This window comes from Geospiza fortis, unplaced genomic scaffold (genome assembly GCF_000277835.1).
Source record: "Geospiza fortis unplaced genomic scaffold, GeoFor_1.0 scaffold10, whole genome shotgun sequence".
In the NCBI taxonomy this organism is placed as follows: Eukaryota; Metazoa; Chordata; class Aves; order Passeriformes; family Thraupidae; genus Geospiza; species Geospiza fortis.
Window position 1 is genome coordinate 654,825 of NW_005054326.1, and position 652 is coordinate 655,476.

A 652-nucleotide genomic window follows, 5' to 3' on the forward strand; every position below is an offset into this window, starting at 1 on the left:
CCAAAGCAGACAACTTTCTGTGGTTACAGCCTGTTGGATCTGAGGTAACAGGCTATCCTGCATGATTGAGCGTTGCCCCCAAAAATGTGCTGGGACAAAAAGTAAAACACACGTTCTTCAGAACAATTCTATTTTTATCCATTTGCTTTCATTCTCTCCGCTTGTGCACTCCTTCCCACCACCTCCAGCACCTCCATAGGTGTTTCTTTACATCTTTGCATCTCCCATTTCCACCGGGGCTGCCCTTTAAACCATTTCACACGGTATCAGCACCAACCATAACGTGAAACTTCCAGGTTCAATAAATCGTGTGCTTCCTAACTAACCTTCAGAGCTCTCACTCCAAACGAGACAGATGTGGAAGGGCAGCAATTCCTGACACGGGCTTCAGGATGGCAGCACGCTCAGAAACAAAGCCCCGTGTCAGCTGACACCGGCTCGTAGTAGATGCAATAAAATACATGAAACTGACCAAGCAGCGCTCGCAGAGAAAACACCAAAAATCCAGCACGGCCGCAAGGTCCGGGCAGCACGACACCGCTCCCCACTACCTCGGCTGAGGTGACTGAGATAACAAAAGCGTGCGCTTCCCAAGGACAGCCTGAATGCGGAGGGGCGGAAAAGCCCGGCCGGGAAGGCGAATGGGCAGAGC